The sequence below is a fragment of the Protopterus annectens genome, chromosome 5.part0 (assembly GCF_019279795.1).
Source record: "Protopterus annectens isolate FY-2018-M chromosome 5.part0, PAN1.0, whole genome shotgun sequence".
Taxonomy (NCBI): Eukaryota; Metazoa; Chordata; order Ceratodontiformes; family Protopteridae; genus Protopterus; species Protopterus annectens.
Window position 1 is genome coordinate 314,312,624 of NC_056735.1, and position 22,564 is coordinate 314,335,187.

Below are 22,564 nucleotides of genomic sequence, written 5' to 3' on the forward strand. Positions count from 1 at the left end.
CTGCTTCTCTGATTAGATGGGGTGGGGGAGGTGAAAAGTGCCGGAGCTTGTTCGCAGACTTCCAAGTGCTTATCCAAAATCTGAAACCATGCCTTGTTAGTTAAAAAATGCGCTACAGCAAATATTTGATTATGAAGTCATTCCTGTATTACCACTTATAAAAATAAACAGATCTCTTCAGCATCCTGTTTCTCAGATTCAGCACAGCAGTAAAAGTAATAATTACAAACTGAAAATGTACTGAGAGAGGAATGGATGCATTACAAAGCTTCAGAAAATCCACAAACCCCACCCTCTCGTACAGCAGAATCATCTGATGTTCTGGATGCAATTCTAGATACCATTTTCAGACACAGGACAGCATTCTGCAATATACTATCCTCTTGTCACTCAAAATGGTAACAATTTTAAATGAACCTAATTACACTTTTAAAGGTAACATTCGCATTTACAAACTATTTGTCAACTTTTTTCATTTTTATATACTGGTAATATCTGTTTTCTTTTCTTTTATTTTCCCTTGTTATGATCTTTATTAATTTTTAATATTCAAAATGTTTGTGCAAAGGAAAAATCTGAAGAAGAAAGCGGTGGGGATGGGTAAAAAAGAAAAAGAAGAAACCCTAAATATGATGCTACTTTGATAAATATATCAAAATATTATCCAGATCTGTGATTACATGTTAGGTTTTGTCAGATGAGTAAAGCAGTGCAGAATGAAGTATGTTTAGATTCAAGATACCATTAGCTGTAAAGCTGGACAGGAACTGAGTAGGTGTTCAAACATATTTTGTTGTAACTAATGTGCCCATTTTCTGAAAGTACATTGTTTTAGGGTTAGCTATTGTGTGTGTGTGTGTGTGTGTGTGTGTGTGTGTGTGTGTGTGTGTGTGTGTGTGTGTGTGTGTGTGTGTGTGTGTGTGTGTGTGTGTGTGTGTGTGTGTGTGTGAAGTTTCGTTCTCTTTGTCTTATAGAATGAATGGGGCAAAGTTAACTTAACTGGTGAGGCAGATAAGGTGTTGATAAATCCTTGATGACAGGGCTAGCCTTAGTTACAATGGAGCTGAATTTGGACCATTTTGCTGAGGGTCCTCAGCTGCCAACTCCCCCCACACCATTTACTACCCCACCTCTCACTCTACTTGCTGGCTTTCTGAACTTGACAATTTCAAATTAGGTACCAGAAATGTATACTATGGCTATGTATTAAAATTAAACCAGTATCCTTGTTTATTAGCTTATATTTCGTTGTACAACACAAGTAAACTGCTAGACGATTATCAGAGACAACATCACCTGTAGTCTCTCTTCATGTCTACTTAACTCACTCAAGCACAGTGTAAGGAGTTTGTTTGATGTGCCACTGAAGCCCTGTGCCATGCTGCTTCATCATGTGGCTGTATCCTGGCTTAGTAGTAAACATGTTCTCAAACTGCTATACTTCTGCCTGAATCTCCTTAACCTGGGTAGATGGTAGCCAAACTCTTCTCCCTTCTCCCCCATACTTAATATTATTATTATTGAGCATTCTGAGAAATGTCAACAGTTTTTTTCTCTCTTTTCTGTCTCCCTCCTTTCCCTTTGTACCCTAATTTGACTCATGCCTTACTCTCCTTTTCATCTCATGTTAAACAACTGTACATACTTCTAATGCTTTGCCCTTTCTATATAATATTCTCCAAAGAAAAAAATATATTTATATACGACATGATTTTTATGACAGTGTACAGGTATTCTTTTTACCTATTCTTCTGAGTGAATATCATATCTACTGACAATTGTGTTTATTTTTTTTTGGTTTTCACTATGTTAAGCCTTTAAATGGTCTAGGTATATCAGTCTTCTTCTTAGGTTAAACTTTAAATCAATTAATACTACTATTGTAACTTAAGTACTCTACACACTCCAACATCTTTGGAAGGTCTTGCTGGCAACCCCAAGCAGAACTTGTTAGTATGAAGCAGGCTCATTCTGAAATATGAAACCTAGTAAATTCTTTTGACGCATCATAATCACCGTCTCTCACTTCCCATGCCCAGTCTCTTAGGATGCCAAGATATATTGGGCAAAAGAGACAGGGGGTTGCAAGTATTGGCTGTTGGAAGACTGGGGGCCTAATAGGAACATGAACAATTTCTAACTTTCAATTATACATTCTGATCTCTTATTCCTTTATTCTTTCTAGAGCTTCCACTAATAACTGATACTAATAAAAAAATGAAAGCAACAAAAGTGGCAAAAGCCGATTCTACACACAACAGAATCAAAATATCGAAGAAATACTAAAAACAAGACACGAACATCAAAAACTGAAAAACTAGCTTGAAGAAGGCTAATGCAACAGTTGTTTCAGTTTTTGATGTTGGTGTCTTGTTTTTAGTATTATTAGTTAGGTGTTGTTTTTCGATATTTTGATTCTATTGTGTGTAGAATCGGCTTTTGCTGCTTTTGTTGCTTTCATTTTTTATTAGTATCAATTATTGCCTGTTTATTGGTGGATTTTTTAGGACCCATTATCTTGATTTAAGGCTGTTAATGCTTTTAGCTTATTATAGAGTTTTTGAGCTTCTACATACATATTTTTTATTTTTTATTTTTGACATGTTAAGATATTTAGTTCTATTTTGTTATTGTCTTTTGATAGGTTATCTGTTTTTCTGTCCTGTCCTATAGGTTTACAGTACTTTAGACTTTTTGACAGGTTATTTAGCCATTTCTTGGCATCTGATTGGATGTATTTCTTTTTAGCCTTATCAGGATTTTGACCTCTTTAGAACAGGTCCTCTATTAGCATCATGATCGTTATGTTTTCTGAATCACATTTTCCTTGTTTATTCACTATTTACATTTATTTTTATGCTGTATGGAGGACTGTTCCTTGTTTTTTTTTTTGCTTTTTACCTATATATTTGTTACTTTTCTTTGTATTCCACTTGTCACTGTACTTGATAGGCAAGATCTGTAATATGTTTTTTGTTTTTTTTCACTGTTGTACTCTGTTTCACAACATTTTTTATTTATGCAACTGTATTATTATCTATTCATAGATGGGTCTCCCTATGTTTTGTTATTCCAACCAATAGACTTACTGAATTATACGTTTTACCCAGTGAGAGGTTGAGCATTGTTTTTTGCTCTCTATATACTTTGCTATTGATCTGTATTCTGTGTATACAGTATTGTATTGTTTTTTAACAGGTTAGTTAGCTCTAGTTTTTTACTTTCAAATAGATTTTCAGCTTCTCTAGCATGTGTTTTGATTGTGAATTCTGATAGGTTCCTTTGTATTATATATATATATATATATATATATATATATATATATATATATATATATATATATCTAGTATTGATGTAGCAGTGTTGTTTTTACCGCAAAAGCTGTTACTCTTTTTGATAATAAATTTATATTTTTACACTACCTAGTCATGGTAGCCTAGAGTATTTATTTGTTTTATATATGCTTTTGATATTATTCCACGCTTTTGGACAATCTTAAATATGTTGCTTGGGCTGAAGAAAGTTTTTTTGGCAAGCATCATAGATGAAGAAATACTAATGTCATTAACTGTAAATAGGCTGTTCTAACAATTGAGTGCAAACTGCAAGAAGAACCAACTCACCTTGCACAACTCAGCAAGGCAGTTTTTTTTCATAGGAATTTACTGCCAGTTTCTTAATGTATTGTTTCTGTCTTTCGGCTTTTCCCGGTTAGGGGTCGCCACAGCGGAACTCCAGTCCGCTAATGATTGGTAGTGGATTTTTACGTACTGGGTTACCAGCCCTGACGCACAACCTTCAATGAAGGCACGCCCCATTCACGTATGCCTCCACACAGAAGACGCTCTAGCTGAGAATCAAACGGGACAACGTCTTGCTATAGGTTGTAATTCCTTTCTTTTGGGAGATTTCTCTCTTCATCATGCTTGCTGTGGAGTTTGGGGTTGGATGGGATTCTCATCCTCATAGGAAGTGAATGCAGGCAAGCTCCACTGCAAAAACTGCTAACAGTTACCTCCCAACAGATGTGTTATATTTCAGTTCCACATATTCTTGAATTTATATACTCCTCTTGGTTCTACACTTTTTTCTGCAGTGGTAATTCATACATTTATAACCATCTAGTTGAAAAAAACACTTTCACCCATCATATACAAGCTATTTTCTGTCTGTCTTTTCTTTGGGGCCAGATGTGTTTCTGTATCTTTTCATCTGAAACATTTTACCTTCTTAGACTTTTCTCTTCCATTGAAGTAATTAGATGCCACAACCACATCACCCCTCCCCCATCTTGTTCCAGGAATGTAAATTATGTTCATTTAGTTTTTCATTTATTTCCTGAGACAGACCCTACATAATTTTTGCTGCACTCAGTTGAGCAGACTTCGATATGCAAGTGTCTTTGCAGACAGAGGATGTCCAGAACTGCATGTAATAGTAAGAGAGTGTTAAGTATTTTCAACAGCTATGTCTGTAAAAGAATAGCGCCTCATTTTCATCTGGTGACACCACTTCAGATTCATCACAGTGTCCTCCAACCTGGATTTCTGATTTTTGGCTGGCATCCTACTTGCCAGCAGACACCTGTCTGTCAGTACAGAAGTGCAGTGGACATAGTGATAAACACCCTTGCTGTACTTTTGAACAGCGGTAATGCACAGTAGAGGGGCTGGCAGAAGGGTAGCTGTCTGACATGGTACTGGGGATAAACTAAATAAGAGGTGGGTAGTGTTAAGAGAGCAGCTCCTTAGTGCACCCCTGGACAGCACAGTTGAATTCACTGGTCCATTGGAATTTTTGTGATTTGTTACTCATCACTGCAAACTGTAACACACACATGACATAGCACAACACAGTATACTATGCACATTGTTTTATCAATTAAGTTTTCTATACCCATTTTGTCACACATCCCACACCTTACTTCTGTTGCAGTGATGCATTACTTTAACTTGTGTTCTGTCTGCACTCCTGCAGTGTCTTGCTCATTTTTCAGCCACGCCTCCATGGATTAATGCAGCCCTCCTCCTTTGTCTGTCTCCCTTCTGTACAATTGTTGCTGTTGACCAGTATAGTCAAGTCACATGCCACAAACTGTGTTCATCAGCACTTTTGTCAGACACTGTGGTCATCAGCACTTTTGTAATTTCAGCCAGACTGCATCAGCCACTTGTCCAACGATCAGTAGGATAGCCAGAATATCAGCCAAACACCACAAAACCCTGCAGGCTTCTTTTATGCTTTCTTAGATGGACTGCCCACTTTAAGACATTTTATTTAATTATTCCCACATCCTTTTTGTTGCAAGCGACTGAGGAAGTGAAGTTGTTTAAGTGCCAGATCTCTTTTACTTGTGAGCTTAATTTTAATTTTTATTTATTAATTTTATTTTACATTTGTTGACTGGGCTAGTCTAACTGGATACATGTCCATTTTCAGTAGAGGCCCGGGGAGAAAAGCTCCAAGACACATACAAAATACAATATAGAAAGTTACAACAGTCTAAGCTTAAAAAACAGCTATTGTTAATAAAAAAATACAAAATACAATACCCATCATGAGCATAACACAAACAGTAAAAGGTAATGTACAAGAGATGATGCTATATACATATATACATATATTTAAATTGCAATAACATGGTCTATTGGTTCTTTAAGGATAAGTCTATAAAGGTGAAGAGTATTCATTAGTGTAAAGGAAGAAAGTTAGTCAGGGTTAGTACAGGAGCATAACCAGTGTGTATTGAGAAATAGTTTTAGATTCTGTTTAAAAAGTGTAAATGAAGACAGAGTTATGAGTTCAGTGGGTAGTAGATTCCATTGCTTTCCAACAGTATTAGAGAACAGGGAGTCTTCTGCTGAGTTGTTGGATCTGCAAGTATTAATCAGCAGTTTGTTTGAGGAGCGTAAATTCTTAAGATTGTTATAAAGGGTAATGAGGCTAGTGAGTATTGGAGTGTTGGTGGGTTGATACAGGGTCTTATGGGCTATAGAAAGCTGGTGAAATTGAAGCTGGTTTAGAAACTCTAGCCATCCTAGTTGTTTTAGATTAAGACAGTGATGAGTTCTAAAAGGAGAGCCAGTGGCAAATCTAGCAATATTATTATAGGAGATTGCCAGTTTGTTGATTTTAGAAAGATTAGTGTATATAGGTGAAGCATAGAGTAGAGTGTAGATTAAGTGCGTTCTGGCTATAGTGGTCCTAGCTACTGGTGTGAGAAAGGGTTTGATTCTGTAGAGGGACCCCAATTTTTTGTTGACTGATTTTATTGCGCTGTTTATACGAGTATCGAAGTTGAGGTTGTTATCTATAGTTATTCCTAAGAGTTTAGTGGTTGGGTCGGGAGAAATGAGAGCACCATTATTAGATATGAGTGTGAAATTTATAGGGGTGGACTTTCGGGTTGGCGTGAAAAGTAAAAGTTTAGTTTTTTGGGGGTTTAGGAAGAGGCAGCAGTTTGAGAACCATTGTTCTACTGTATTGAATGCTTTTTGGGTAAGGGACTGTAGTTCAGTTGGAGAAGTGGCTGAAGAAATTATAGTAGAGTCATCTGCGTATTGAATACAGGTGGTGTGTGGAATGGCTGAGTGAAGGTCATTAATAAAAATGGAAAATAGGAGTGGGCCTAATATAGAGCCCTGTGGAACACAAAGGGAAATGGGAAGGTGATTAGATAGTTTATTGTGCCAGAGTACAGCCTGCTGTCTATTGTCTAGGTAAGATTTGAACCAATTTATGGCTAGAGGTTCGAGTGAAAGGGATTTCAGTATATTTAAAATGAGTTGGTGATTAACTATATCTAAAGCTTTAGATAAATCAATGAAGACTTCAGAGGAAAGAATATTTTTGTTACGGTTTTTGTTAATGCAGTCTGTGAAGGATAGCAGAGCAGTGGTGGTACTGTGGAAAGGTCTAAATCCATGTTGACAGTTGGCAAGTAAGTTGTTTTGGAGAAGGTGGTTAAGTAGTTGTTTATGGATGCACTTCTCCATTATTTTTGCAAGAGGAGATAGTAGAGCTATAGGACGACAGTTAGAGAAGTCATTGACGTTCCCACCTTTATGTAGTGGGATGATATGAGACATTTTCCAGATAGATGGGATACTTCCTTCACTTATGGTTCTGTTAATCAGAATGGAAATGGGACAGGCAATGGCTTCAGCTCCTTTTTGCAGGTATTCTGCCGGAAGTTGGTCTGCTGAGGGGGTGGTAGGTTTTAATTTTTGGAGAAGGGAGCAAATAAAGGAAGTAGACACTGGTTGTAACTGAAATGATGGGGGTGGGCTTGTAGTACAAGTAGGCAGATTTGAGGTATCAGGAGACAGATGGCTAGCAAGTGTTTGGATGGCATCTGTGAAGAAAGAATTGAAGGCATTAGCAGTATGTGTGGGATTCTTGGGGTTAGAGCCTTGTGGGTTAGGTGTGATAGATTGACCTGGGTATAGTAGTTTGTTAATGCTAGTCCAAAACTTTTGTGGTTTCTTGTGGTTAATTAGCTGTAACTCTGGCCAATGATAAACAGTTTAGGTTGCAATGACACTTTTCCTACAAATTTCTAGAAGAAGTACATTGTGTAAGATGCTCCTGTTGTCATCCCCAATGACAGGCTATCAAACAGATTCACATAATGGTACTTGAACACTTCCAGAGCATAAGAAAAAAAGCAATTGAAATTTTCTGTAGTGAAGCATTTAGAGTGCCAGAACTGCAAACAACTTAAATTAGCTGTTATGTACACATTTCTTATGAAGAGGAAATTCGCAAAGAGTAAAGAAAAAAAGCTGCTGCAAGTAGAAACTAAATTTTTATTAAAATATGAAACTTATGAAAATTTGTACCTGTAGGAGCATAATAATGAATTATCTTTCCAAGCTTATTTATTTATTTAGTTATTTATTTACTGTTTACGATGAAGGTACGAGTACGTACATGTCCCATTTTCAACAGTAGTGCAAGGAGAACTGCTCCATTTTACAGAATGAGTAGAAGGCACTTATGCAAGATTTACATGATACATGTACATACATAGACTAGTAATGATATGACAGTTAATCAAAACAAGAATACAGTAAAATATTATCAAACTTATAAGAGTCTAGATATTTTCAAATGGAATTGGTTGTAATTAGATATTAAGTAGGAGACAGTGAAGGAATTATAGGATGAAGATGGCTACAAATTATGAAGAAGTATTGAGGCGGTCCATGTAACAGAAGTGTCTATGGGAGATCAAGATAGTAGAGGAGAGGGTTAGGTGATAGATAGCTAGCGATAGTGAAGAAGTAGTTGTATTATGGCCAGTTAGATAAAAGCATGGCTAGAGTTAGTAAGGATTTGGCATTGAGGAAATTCAGATTATCCAGGAACATCACATATAAAGAGCTGGTAACTAAGTAAACTAAGTAAATAGGACTTTAGTAGAGTTTTAAATAATATAGTTGAGTTTTAAATAATGTTTTTTAAGAGATGTTATTTAATAAGGTAAATCTATGCTTTAGTCATAACTGTTTGTGTCACCAAGTTGAGATGATTTTTTTATCTTTTAACAACAAATGATTCTGATGTGACTTATCTTTTTTTCTCTAGTGACTGATGAAAAGTATTTATTGGTTTCATGATTTTGTACAAAACAGGATTTCACATATCTGTGTGTGGCGCTAAAATAAAAATGTGTATACTGAGGTAGTGCTTGAGAAAATAAAGTTCCTGACTGCAGAAACAGCAAAGTGAGCTGCTTTCTATCTTTTGGCATTATGCATTTATCCTTGTATAATATTTCAGTCAGTGTTTGCTCTTAAACTATGATTTGTCAACCATCAAGTTCTTGTTCCATATCCATTCAGCTTTGGATTGTGAGCCTTGCTGACATTTATGTGATCCATATCACTTTCTGACAGAACTAATTCCATCAGTTTCCCAACAAATGAGTTAAAAAAGTGGTCTGCAGTTTTTAATGTCTTTCAGACACACACTTCTGAAAACATGCTCACTTGTAGCCTCATACTGTCCTCTGGTAGGCTGATACCCATCTTCTCAATATTTGTTACAGCAAGAGGTCACTTATAGGTTTATAGGTTCATAGGTAGGTACTAGGCTATCGGCCCAATGGCCTATGTAAGTCTAGCCAGCAAGATTCCATAGCTTACGCCACCCAAGAAAGTTATTTTCCTGTGCTACTGTCCAGCAGAGACACAGAAGTGATCCCCGGGGTGTATTTCCTATTTCACATCCACTCATCAAGATTTTTCTTGAAGAGTGCTAATGAAGAACTTTGCTTGACATAGATGGGTAGCTTGTTCTAGAGTATAGGAAGTCTCTGGGACAGGAATCTATCCCTCCAGCATGTCCTGTTTATTGTGGTGACAAGGTTTAGGTCCCTAGAGAGTGTAGCTCAGAGGGATTGGGATTTCTTTAGGTGTAGCATGTCCAACAGCTCTGGGTTTGACATAGCTTTATATGTTAGGCAGAGATCACCTTAGAGTAGGAGATATGCTACGGAGTAAAGCTGGAGTTTTTTGAGGCGGTCAGTGTAGGGCATTTGTTTGAGGCCAGTAATCCTCTTTGTGAGGTACTTCTGTGGCCTTTCCAGCTGCTGCAGATGTCTTGTGAGGTACATTCCAAAAGGGAATAGTACTAGCTTTACCCTTGTTTCTTTTATAACTGCAGGATGAATTCCATAAGAACCCATAACTTTACTCACATTTAGTTCTAAGAGTTCTTTTAAAACCCTTCATTGCATGAATAGCTTGGTGTCAGGTCCACCAAGAATAGTTAGTTTGTTTGATTTAGACAACCCCTCTTACTTTTGTGAAAATAAAGCAGAAATGCTGGTACCCAATATTTGCTTTTCACAGATATCATTCTCTCACTATTCCTGAGTTTGGGTAAATTTCTCTTAAACTTCCTCTGCTCACTTACATACTTTTAAGTAGTTTATTCTACATCCCCTCCAAAGTCCATTAAAGATCATGTGCAAAGTTTTTTTTCAGCATTTCTTTTTGTTATAATTATGACCTCATCTTGTAAAGTGGGCTTTCTTATTATAAAATGTGTAGCTATTACTTTAATTACTTCAGTGGACCTATATCTACTAAGTTTAATAAACTGGTATTACTGTTTACTGTATGCTGAGCAACTGTCAAATTATTTTCGGTCACATACCTCCCAACCATTTAGAGCAAGAATTCTGCACAAAGCCTAAAATAAGGGGTGAGAAAGATCTTAAAATGGAGACAGATTTAAATATTACTCTTATAAACTTAGAAAGATACCAGAATAATAGGAGTTGTGGAACAATGCATTTTGTGAAGGATATGAAGTCTGAAACTCAAATTCATTATTTAGTGACTTCAATCCTCAGTGATTTGCCAGAAAATCATAAATATTATAAGGAACAGAGCAAAAATAAGAGCAGAAATCTGGACATTCTGTGAAAATCTGGACAGTTGAGAGGTACACTGTCTGATCCCATGTCATCCAGCTCTACCATGGGAGAAACAGTTCTATAGTGGGATGGTATGTTTTCTGTAGTCTGTAGCAGAACTCAGTCAGTCAAATAAAATAAATAAATACAGCTATATTCAAATGAAGTGTAACAAAAGAAGATGGTACAGGATAGGATTCTAAATAAGGTGTATAGTGCTTAGCATATGATGTAAAAAACAGATGTAAAACATGTCTACCAACGGAATTTAGGAAGAAAACTATCAATGCCTGAATCATCTCAAAGACATACCTAATACATAGTGCAATTGTATGTTATACCACAAGGAATTAACACTGAAAAGAAACAATTCTGAATAATTTGCATATCTGAAAAAGAGGATGCAGTAAACTGATCATTCCACAGTAAACAACTGATTACTACAGTGTGATAAGAGTATGTATAATACTGAAATCCCTAACAGCTTTTAAATTGGATAATTTCACAGAGGAGCACTTCATTTTGCCTTTTGTCTGTATCTCTCATTCGTCCCTGATTTTGTGTCATATACTTGCCTTGTGTCTAGTAAAGTTTATAATTCTCTGGTAAATCACTGCCTGACAAAGTTTCATGCTTCAAAACCAAAAAGGCCCACAAAGTAGCTGGAGGTACAGCCCACACTGAACCAATTTTCCTAGAATAAAAAAGCCAAGTCTAAAAATAAAAGAGTGGATTTATTCCATAAAACGTATGCGCTTTTGTCCCTTTTAATAAGAACTTCATCAGATAAAGGGAGAAAACGTTTAAATCACTTTTAAGCACTCACAGTAAACTGTCATTAATGATGAGTTTCATGCTTCCTATTGTTCAGAAAATGCCTGTTGATGCAAAACCTGTTGCTCTATTAACTTTTTAAGTGAATTAGAGACATACTTAAAAACTGTCCCTGAATTGCATCTTTGTCCTCCAATTATTTTTTGTTTGCCCAGAATTCTTAATCAAAGAAGTTGTGAGGAATGTTGTGGTCTGTTCAGCAATGCTAAGTGTTTTAACCAACTTTCAAAGCAGATAGAAAACTTCACTCTTCTATGGTTTCTCTTTCATTTTATTTCTTTTCTTTTTTTTCTGTAACTGGTATTCTGGACAAATCCGTAATGTATATGATTCACATATCCGTAATGTTGTCCCTAAAAGTAATCAATCCATTGGTAGACAACATTAGTTGTACAGCCGCTTTATTACACTGTTTGCCAAGTACTAGACTAGAATCTTATCCTCTTCTGTTTTACTTTTCTTACCTTCCACTTGAATATAACTGTGTTTATTTATTGATTTATTGTCTGACTGAATAACTGATTGTCAGGGCCAAGCTTACACATAGGTGACCTAGGCGATTGCAAGGGCATCATGCTTGCCATTTTTGTAGGGGCACACTTTCCCTGTTTATTTATTTATTATTCAGAGCAATGCTTGTTTGTTCTAATAAATAAATAACTAACTAAATAAATAAATAACTTGCCTAAAAAAAAAAAAAAAAAGAAGAAGAAAATGCACCCACAAACATTGAATGATCCAGGAAGGCAGTGCTCAGCTTCAGTAATAACGTAAATGATGTTTTTAAACATTGCAAGGTCACAGGAGTACAGACCTCGCATCTTCCAAATGTAGGTGCACAGGCACACCTGAAGGAAGTGTTTTTTTATGTACTTGAAATAAAATTGCTGACTGAAGGCAGCATCCCTTTTTTTCTAATTTGGATATATACTACGTGAAATAAAATCTGGGCTGTTCTGCAGGGTTATGGACAACAAGGAGTGGCACAGTGAGTTTGTTACTATATTATTTTAAAATAAGGTTGGCAGTGATCAACCTAATAATGTTTGATAATATTTTGGCTTTTTGTGAACAGTTGAGATGAGTGGAGTGCAGTGGTGATGATTTAAATGTTTTTACAATACTGCTGGCAACCACATAGTATTGGCAGTATTTCTGGATTTGTGATTTGTGTGGATACGTAATTGAGTTGAAATAAGTGTTTTTATTTTTTACAGGGACACTGGCAGTGATCAGCCATATATTTTGGGCAATATTTCTCTGGTTTTGGGATTTTTATGTGGCGCAATTTGGATTTGCATATTTAAATGTGTCTGTGCTGACTTGTTTGTGTGTGGACTGTGAAGGTCAAATATTGCATAGCCATCAGATATAGCTCTCAATGAATTACGGACAAATTTCAACAGAACTGGGGACAAATTCAGAAATAATCAGGGACACTTAAAATATTAGTACTATTAACTTAAGATATTGACAGAGTAAAAAATGTGAATTAAATGCTTTTTGAAGTAAAAGAACTCTCTAATTATTGTCATTTTTTATAAGTGTAATTCATCACCTTTTCTGCAATAATCACCATTTTTAGGAGGGATTATGAGGGACAGAGCTAAAATTTGAGTAAATATCAGGGACAGCTGAGAGGAATGCCATCAGATGTCATAGCTATAACTGCTTGGTGGGATTTGTGGTTTGAGTTGGCTGAATGAAATTAACTGATCCTCTTGTCCTTTGCTCATTTTAAACAATCACTTTCTGGCTTAGTCGGAATAGTTTGCATTTGGGAGGAGTAAGATGACCTTCTTAACTGGACACCTGATATGCACAGACAAACAAGGCATAATTGCTGTAGCTACCTTCTTTGGAGGGAAATGATTAGTTTCCTACTGCTGTTTGCTTATTCTTTTGATTTTGCAGGAATAACATGATTATGTCAATCAATGTGCAATATTTTAATGTGTAGCAACAGTATGTAACAAAAGTGAAATACATGATCATCTTCCTTTATCTCAATCTTACATCTGAATTGTACATAGAAATGGCTATAGCTTCTTGGTGGGGATTGTCTGGAAGGAAGTAAATGGCCCTGTTGTCACTTGCTCAGTTTAACATTCATCCCTCAGAAATTAAGGGATAAATGCATCACTGAATATCTAGACCCTCAGAACTCCTGGGGGCTAAAAGCTCCCATGCACCAAGGCTGTGTATGTGGATTTTATATGGGCTTAGTAATCACCTCTGCCATGAACCCCACTCTGTCTAAAATCAGCCCTGCTCATAGGTGTACATACTGTGCTTCTTCAGGGGGCTGGGGATGACGTCATTATTTCTTTAACATCCCTCTCAAACCTCAGAGGTTACTGTATCTTATGTTGCGCTGGGGACATTGTGGTCAGTATTTCTTTAACTTTCCTCACAAATTTCAGAGAGGTGCACTGAGGGTCACTATAGTTTGTATAGCAGGACTGTACAGTATACTGTACAGTCCTGCTATACAAACTATAGTGACCCTCAGTGCACAATTTGTGAGGAAAGTTAAAGAAATACTAGCCACACTGTCCCCCAGTGCAACACAAGATACAGTACCTCTGAGGTTTGAGAGGGATATATATATATATATATATATATATATATATATATATATATATATGAGCCACGGTGGTACAGTGCTAACATTGTTGCCTTCACAGCAAGAGGTTCTCCTGTTCGATTATTGGCTGGAGTGCCTTCTGTGTGGAGTCTGCATGTCCTTCCCATGGTCGAGTAGCCTCCGAAAGACATGTGTGAATGGGCATGCCTTCGCTGAAGGTTGAGCATCAGGCTGGCAACTCGGCACTATAAAAATCGACTGCCAATCATTAGCAGACCGGAGTTCCACTGTGGCGACTCCTAACCGGGAAAAGCAGAAAAGACAAATATATATATATATATATATATATATATATATATATATATATATATGTCTACTTTCTTTCATCACTGAATGGCAAATAATTGAGTCCACTCACCAGAAACTTCAGAATTACGAAAGTTCATTTTGCCAAATTACAAATCCCTGAAATAACAATCAATTAAAATCTAAAAAGGAAAACACACACATTCTGCAAGCTCCCCTGCACCCTCCACACTCCCTGCAAATTATATATGCCAACTCTGAGATCCCACTACAGTGACAGCTAGAGTAGATTTCCCTATCCTTACTGTAGTACGACATCCATTTGAAAGCTACAAGCATTGTAAAAATAATGTACCATAAGCTGAAGATTGCTGACACTACCATCACATCCCTCATGCCTCAAAACTGGTATGGTGTATGAGAAGACAATGTCGATGAAACGGACTTCGGCAAACTGAACTTTCATAATTCTGAAGTTTCAGGTGAGCAGACTCAGTTATTTGCCATTCAGTGTACAGCAAATTTGATGAAAGACAGTGCATTCATATATAAATATATATATATATATATATATATATATATATATATATATATATATATATATATCTCCTACAGTTTACCGAACTTTCAGAACTCTGAAGACCATATGGCTGAGATCATATGTTTGAAGTTGTGAAACTTCAATAAACTTGGTATTGAGATCACTGTAGAGTGTAAAACTTGGGATTTGCCATTTTCCTCACTGTAGTGTGATTTCAGAGTTGGTATATTTAAGTAACAGGGAGTGTGGGGGGGGGGTGCAGAGGTAATTGCCCCCCCCCCCCTGTAAAAAGGTAAGTGAAAAGTGTTTTGTTCTGTTTTTTGCTTTTTTCTTTTTCTTTTGAAGTTTCAAAACTTCAAACATATGGTTTCGGCCATATGGGCTTCAAAGTTTTGACACTTCAATCAACTGTAGTAGATCCATGTATATACATTTATATGTATATATATATATATATATATATATATATATATATATATATATATATATATATATATGTATATATATATATATATCCACAAAAAACTAGAATGATGATCACCAAAGTGAGGTATCCATAAACATGTAGTAATATAAATCCAAGAAAGAATACCATGACCACCTCAGCTGAGTAAGAACTTTATTAATAAAAAGATGAGTGCTTTCGGGGTTAGTGTAACCCTTCTTCGGATCAAAATTCAAGACAAACAAACAAGTATTTAAATAGTAAAATAACTAATAGAAATCTTGCCATGAAATTGCCAAAAATAATTGGCCAACTACATAAAGTATGTTAATAAGGTAAAAAAATCAACCATTCATGTTAAAGACCATTGTCCTGAACCAATAGGATATGCACCAATACAAAACATTCATGCTATTCTATGCATTTGAACAGTAGTGCATTGTGAATCATTCTTCTCAATTAAAAATTATATTTTCATTTTCTTTCTACAAGAACAGTATTTTCATTTTTATATGTTTATAGTAAACCATTGTAAACATTTAAAACAATAAAATAAAATAAAAATGCTATTAAACCAAATCACATATTCAAAAATCAACTAAAAACAGTCACAAATTCTGAGTAATAAGAACCAATCATAAATAAATGTTAATAAATTCCTCCAATGAAAGGCGCTATACTCACTCCATACAACAGGCCAAAATAATGTATGCTTAAATCTGCTTTAAAGTGCTGATTATTTATATAAAATTATATAATTTTTTAACAGAGCCAAATTAATATGACTCATTATTCACAAAATAACATATGCAGCCTTCATATGAATGAATGCAAAAAAATATTCCACATCCCAAATATAAAATGTGATCATAATATGGATGAGTTTCCCATGCAGAAAAACACACATTCAAGATGACCAGTCAAGCTCTAACATCGGCTTTATTAGCCGATTAATCCAAGGCTAGCAAAAGCTAAGATATGCCAAGCTCAAAATCATGTCAATAAAGCTAGGCATCCTATAAAGTATAGAGGGAGTAGTCCACAATTTATTTGTATAGTGTAAAATATGGTCACATTAAATTCCCCATATTCAAAAACTACATTTTATTCTGAAATATTTGAGATGGCCAATCAAATTCTAAGATTGGCTTTATTAGCCAATAAGACCAATGCTGACAGACCAAGCTTTGACCACGATATTCAAGCTGAAATCAAATCAGTCCATATTCTTTTAATATGGTATGCAAAATGATTACAAGGCACATTTCACAGAATATTTAATGTTCTTTTCCTGCTTTATATCATGCGATCATAACAAGGCATGTTTACCGCATTTGAAACATCTTTCTGTGGTTTAATGTCTATAGCAGCCAATCAAAATAAGAGATTGGTTTTATTATCCAATAAATGTAGTTAATGAAAATAAAAAAGTTTATTCACAAGAAAGACTTCATCCTGCATTACTTAAAATAATGAAATATTTTTCAATACTGGCCCATAGTGAGCTTAATTGTAAAGTATTGATATTAAATAGAAGGCTATAAAATAGAAGGCAACAATAGCCATAGCACTCAAAAGAGCAAAGGAAGTTTAGGCCTTAGAGTTATTGACCAATAGAGAAATAACAAATCAAAGTTAAGTACATATAATATTGTCCAATCAAAATCCACTACTTTTCTAACCAATCAATTAAAAAAAATTGGCTTAATAGCTAATCACATTGTCATTTTTGTGTATTGATATTAAATGACTACTATGAATGAAATTGTCACTTCATAGGAATATCAAAATATAAAGTCATTGGGAACAACATTCATAGTAGTCATCCAATATCAATACACAAAAAATTGTGATTGGCTGTTAGCATTGATCCTTTTGCATTCATTCATATGAATTCATATGAAGGCTGCATATGGTATTTTGTGAATAATGAGTCATATTAATATGGCTCTGTAAAAAAATATATAATCTTATTTAAATAATCAGCACTTTAATACATATTTAAGCATAAATTGTTTTGGCCTGTTGTTGTATGGAGTGATCATAGGGTCTTTCATTGGAGGAATTTATTAACATTTATGTATGAATGAATGCAAAAAATATTCCACATCCCAAATACAAGATGCAGCCATAATGTGGATGAGTTTCCCATGCAGAAAAACACACATTTGAGATGACCAATCAAGCTCTAACATTGGCTTTAATAGCCAATTATTCCAAGGCTAGCAAAAGCTAAGATATGCCAAGCTCAAAATCATGTCAATAAAGCTAGGCATCCTATAAAGTATAGAGGGAGTAGTCCACAATTTATTTGTATAGTGTAAAATACGGTCACATTAAATTTCCCATATTCAAAAACTACATTTTATTCTGAAATATTTGAGATGGCCAATCAAATTCTAAGATTGACTTTATTAGCCAATAAGACCAATGCTGACAGACCAAGCTTTGACCACGATTTTCAAGCTGAAATCAAATCAGTCCATATTCTTTTAATATGGTATGCAAAATGAACACAAGGCACATTTCACAGAATATTTAATGTTCTTTTCCTGCTTTATATCATGCGATCATGACAAGGCACATTTACCTTATTTGAAACATCTTTCTATGGTTCACTGTCTATAGCAGCCAATCAAAATAAGAGATTGGTTTTATTAACCAATAAATGTAGTTAATGAAAATAAAAAGTTTATTCACAAGAAAGACTTCATTCTGCATTACTTAAAATAATGAAATATTTTTCAGTACTGGCCCATAGTGAGCTTAATTCTAAATAATTGATATAAAATAGAAGGCAACAATAACCCTAGTGCTCAAAAGAGCAAAGGAAGTTTAGGCCTTAGTGTTATTGACCAATAGAGAAATAACAAATCAAAGTCAAGTATATATAATATTGTCCAATCAAAATCCATTACTTTTCTAACCAATCAAGTACAAAAAAATTGGCTTAACAGCTAATCACACTGCCATTTTTGTGTGTTGATATTAGATGATTACTATGAATGAAATTGTCACTTCATAGGAATATCAAAATATAAAGTAATCGGAAACAACCTTCATAGTAGTCATCCAATATTAATACACAAAAACAACAATGTGATTGGCTGTTAGCATTGCTCTTTTTGCATTCATTCATATGAATTCATATAAAAGCTGCATATGTTATTTTGTGAATAATGAGTCATATTAATATGGCTCAGTTAAAAAAAATATAATCTTATATAAATAATTAGCACTTTAATACATATTTAAGCATAGATTGTTTTAGCCTGTTGTTGTATGTAGTGATCATAGGGTCTTTCATTGTAGGAATTTATTAACATTTATGTATGAATGAATGCAAAAAATATTCTAAATCCCAAATACAAGATGCAATCATAACATGGATGAGTTTCTCATGCAGACAAACACACATTCGAGATGACCAATCAAGCTCTAACATTGGCTTTAATAGCCAATTAATCCAAGGCTAGCAAAAGCTCAGATATGCCAAGCTCAAAATCATGTCAATAAAGCTAGGCATCCTATAAAGTATAGAGGGAGTAGTCCACAATTTATTTGTATAGTGTAAAATACGGTCACATTAAATTCCCCGTCTTCAAAAACTACATTTTATTCTGAAATATTTGAGATGGCCAATCAAATTCTAAGATTGTCTTTATTAGCCAATAAGACCAATGCTGATAGACCAAGCTTTGACCACGATATTCAAGCTGATATCAAATCAGTCCGTATTCTTTTAATATGGTATGCAAAATTATCATAAGGCACATTTCACAGAATATTTAATGTTCTTTTCCTGCTTTATATTGTGCAATCATAACAAGGCACGTTTACCATATTTGAAACATTTTTCTATGATTCAATGTTTATAGCAGCCAATCAAAATAAGAGATTGGTTTTATTATCCAATAAATGTAGTTAATGAAAATAAAAAAGTTTATTCACAAGAAAGACTTCGTCCTGCATTACTTAAAATAATGAAATATTTTTCAATACTGGCCCATAGTCAGCTTAATTGTAAATAATTGATATAAAATAGAAGGCAGCAATAGCCATAGCGCTCAAAAGAGCAAAGGAAGCTTAGACCTTAGTGTTATTGACCAATAGAGAAATAACAAATCAAAATCAAGTATATATAATATTGTGCAATCAAAATCCATTAATTTTCTAACCAATCAATTACAAAAAATTGGCTTAACAGCTAATCACATTGTCATTTTCGTGTATTGATATTAGATGACTACTATGAATGAAATTGTCACTTCATAGGAATATCAAAATATAAAGTCATCGGGAACAACATTCATAGTAGTCATCCAATATTAATACACAAAAACAACAATGTGATTGGCTGTTAGCATTGCTCTTTTTGCAATCATGCATATAAATTCATATGAAGGCTGCATATGTTATTTTGTGAATAATAAGTCATATTAATATGGCTCTGTTAAAAAATATAATCTTATATAAATAATCAGCACTTTAATACATATTTAAGCATACACTGTTTTGGTCTGTTGTATGTAGTGATCATAGGGTCTTTCATTGGAGGAATTTATTAACATTTAAGTCTGTTTGGTTCTTATCTCTCAGATGCCTTGTGCCTGGTTTTTTAGTTGATTTTTGAATATATGATTTGGTTTAATAACAGCATTTTTATTCTCATTTTATTGTTTTAAATGTTTACAATTGATTTACTATATACATATAAAAATGAAATTACAGTTCTTATAGAAAGAAAATGAAAATAATTTTTAATTGAGAAGAATGATTCACAATGCACTACTGTTCACATGCATAGAGTAGTATGAAGGTTTTTTATTGGTAAATATTCTATTGTTTCAAGACCATGGTCTTTAACATGAATGGTTGATTATTTTACCTTATTAACATACTTTATTTTATTGACCAAATATTTTTGGTGCTTTAATGACAAGATTTCTATTGAATATTTTACTGTTTAAATACTTGTTTGCCTTGAATTTTGATCTGAAGAATGGTTATACTAACCCAAAAGCGCTCATCTTTTTATTAATAAAGTTCTTACTCAGCTGTGGTGGTTGTGGTATTCTATCTTGGATCTTAATCTGATCTACTTACTTCTCCCCACACCAAACTCTTCTGAGAGCTCATACAGTGTTCTGCGCCTATCTCCCTGTCTTAACTGTTCCCATATACTTGAAATATCTGTACTACAGTGAAGAATCATAATTAATGTCCTGCAGTAACCATGCAGCATACAATGTATGCTAGCGCCCACAGACAAGGTAAAAAGTGAAACTTTAAAATAATCATTGAACATTCAGATGCATAGCAGAATGTATCTTAAGGGATTGAAGGCTGCTGCATGAGGGACCTTCTCCTTTCCCCAAGGTACAATAACATCACAGTTGGTTGTTTTATTTAGGGGATACAGGAAACACATTTCCCTATATAAGGTATGTGGTGTTGACTTTGTCTCAGGAAAACATTGAATGTAGTTTTTGAATAGTCTGTCTTGAAGGAACTCTGAATTCATTTAAAATCAGTTAATTCAGATGACCTACTGCCAACAACATCTGGTATTTCAAAACTGACCCTAATAGTGGATCTCAGATACTGAAGTTAGTAGTCATTCACAATAAAGAGGACTACATAATTAAACTAACTAAAATAAATGTGTTTGACATTTGTTGCACTGATTTTGGACAATGGGAATATGCCATTAAAACCTTAGGAAAAACAGCTTATAAAGTGGAATGGAAGAAGTGTGAGGAAAGCATTCATGAAAAACAAATACAGAAAACAAAAATGCCATGAAACATTTCTGTGATACTCAAACTAGACAGAATGAAAGGGAAGGTAAAATAGAAAAGGACATTATTAATGAATTAACTGTTGAATAAGACAAGGAATGGCTGAACAGAGAAGGGCAGTGTTTGAGAAATGTGAAGAAAAGTGGACCAAAAGAATGAATATCAGATAAACCAAAATGAAACCAGGAAGACAATCAATGTTGTAAAGGCCCAAGCAGAGAGATGCTTAAAGATGAAGTGCAAAGGGACTGCCGGTTATTGAGTGATGTGACTAAATTGTGTAAGAAACTCTTTCTGTGTTAAGTGTAATCATATGCTGAGAAAAAGCAGCTTTGTATCCAATCTGTATACCACACTCAAGAGTTTTTGCACTAGAAGGTGGATGGCTAAGATAAGCAAGAAAACAGTGCCCAGCAGATTGACAGGCAGCCAAAAGATGTACAGGTGAGGAGGCAGCTGAATGAGGAAGAAAAACAGACCACCCTGAATACGCAAATGGCTGGGGCACAAATACAGGATTTAGAACAGAAGATAGATAAATTGTACAAGTAAATGATCTGAATTGTTGATTCGTTCAGGAAATATCTGGGGAGAACAGACAGAAAGATAGAGGAAATAGAGACAACCCTATCAAGCCATTCTGATGATCTAGTGGGATTGAAAGAGGGACAAACTCTGACACAGGTGAGACTGAGATACCTGGAAGCAGCAGATGAGGAGCAGACTGAAAAGATCCAAGAACTGGAAGCACAAGAGAGAAGGCAGAACCTCAGAATCATTAATGTGCCTGAGGGCACTAAAGGAAGAGATTGTCTGAGATATATTTTGCAAATAATGAGTGGACAAACATGAAAAAGAAGAGGTCTTAATAGATCAGGCCCACAGGCTGGTGACATCGAGGGCAGCCCTTCATTTCCGCTAGCCAATGGTGGTAAAATACTTCCAATTTATAGATTATCTGCTGAGTATAAGAAGTCTATGGAAGAAAAGAAAAATACTACAAATAGGAAGCCAGTGGGTATTTATTGACGAATCACTCACCTGGCACTAGATAGAAAATATGCTGTTCTACACCTTCCTTTTAAATGTGCAAGCAGTTAAACTTGCACTTCAAATTACTATACCCAGCAGCACTGAGGATTAATTTTCTGCATGGATCAAGAAGTTTCTTAGACTTGGCAGATAACTATGGTGCAATTGTAGAGCAACAGGGAGAAGGTGGGGAGGGGAAGCTTGTGAACCTAATAAATTGAATGGAACAAGAAGGAAAAAACTAGAAACCAAGATGCTGGTCCCACCATTTCCTATATTTCAGCAAAAGACAGTGGCCAGACAAAGAGCAACCATGTTGTACCAGAGGGCAAGTGGCTTAAGGCATATACCAAAGCATATGGTTGGGTGCATCTGGGGCAGAAAAGACTCAGAGAGTAAAGCTTTTTTTTGGCACAATGGTGCTGCGGTAGCGTTGTCACCTCACAGTAAGACGCTGTCCGGTTCGATTCTCAGCTAGAGCGTCTTCTGCGTGGAGACATGCGTGAATGGGCATACCTTCATTGAAGGTTGTGCATCAGGCCTGGCAAGCGATGCGTAAAATCAACTGCCAATCATTAGCGGACTGGAGTTC

The 22,564-nt window shown here is 35.1% G+C and overlaps 1 protein-coding gene across 3 annotated transcripts in view; it reads left to right on the plus strand.

Moving 5' to 3' along the window:
• The window catches only part of LOC122802607 (transmembrane protein 272-like), a 322,220-nt gene that overhangs the window by 19,065 nt on the left and 280,591 nt on the right, over positions 1-22,564 (plus strand). The window contains exon 1 of one of the 3 annotated variants that reach the window (XM_044072296.1): positions 234-435. The exons of 1 other annotated variant lie outside the window; for it this stretch is intronic. The gene's annotated coding sequence lies outside the window, so the exon portion shown is untranslated. Of the gene's footprint in view, positions 1-233; positions 436-22,564 lie in introns of those variants that run through there. One more of the 3 variants, XM_044072295.1, reaches the window with a different exon arrangement.